At 39.0% G+C, this 840-nt stretch overlaps 1 non-coding gene across 1 annotated transcript; it reads left to right on the top strand.

The window, feature by feature from the left end:
* The first annotated feature begins 482 nt into the window (after positions 1–482).
* On the top strand, positions 483–589 carry LOC148763603 (small nucleolar RNA R71). The gene has a single exon (XR_016025665.1). It is a non-coding gene; the product is annotated as a small nucleolar RNA R71 (small nucleolar RNA).
* The last annotated feature ends 251 nt before the right edge of the window (positions 590–840 follow it).

Below are 840 nucleotides of genomic sequence, written 5' to 3'. Positions count from 1 at the left end.
GGTGCATTTGGCCTTGAAGTTAAGGACGAACCTTAATTATTAGCCCAAGAGAAATTTGGATGGTTCCTCCACCTTGGGTTGTAAGTGTTGAAGTAGGGGTTATTTTGTTATCTATCCCTACAAATTGCACTGTTTCTATTGAGCTTGGACACTGATAACTTGCATGATTATCTCCACAATACTCACAAGCTACAAAAGGACTTTGGATGGAGTTAGCACCAAAAGATTGAAGAGTTTTAGTTAGTGTTGTTACCTATGCATATAATGCTGAAAAAACATTTACATCATGAATTTCACCTACCCTCTTATGCATTGCTCGCTCTGTTGGCCACTGGTAGTTGTTTGTAGCTATTTCCTCTAACAAATTGTATGCCTTATCAATCGATTTAGCCATTAAAGCTGCTCCCACAATGGCATCAATGGTGGTTCGAACTTGCCCACTCAGACCATTGTAGAAAGTTTGCACCTGAAGCCATTTTGGAAGACCATGATGAGGACAATGCCTAAGTAATTCCTTATATCTTTCCCAAGCTTCGTACAACGATTTAGAATCTTGCTGCATGAATGGCGTAATATCAGTCCTCATTTTCGCTGTCTTAGCCGGAGGAAAGAACTTGTCAAGGAACTTTTAAGCAAGATCATCCCATGTTGTTATTGAGCTTGTGAGGAGTGCATTCAGCCATGTTTTAGCTTTATCCGTCAATGAAAGAGGAAAAAGCCTCAAACGAATTACATCATCTACAACACCAATATGTTTGAACGTATCACAAATTTCCAAAAAGTTTGATATATGGCCATTTGGATCATCATTTGGAAGTGCCAAGCTAGACTCTACAATAT

The sequence above is a fragment of the Theobroma cacao genome, chromosome 3 (assembly GCF_053813885.1).
Source record: "Theobroma cacao isolate CCN51 chromosome 3, ASM5381388v1, whole genome shotgun sequence".
Lineage (NCBI taxonomy): Eukaryota > Viridiplantae > Streptophyta > Magnoliopsida > Malvales > Malvaceae > Theobroma > Theobroma cacao.
This window is presented reverse-complemented; position numbering and strand designations above follow the sequence as displayed.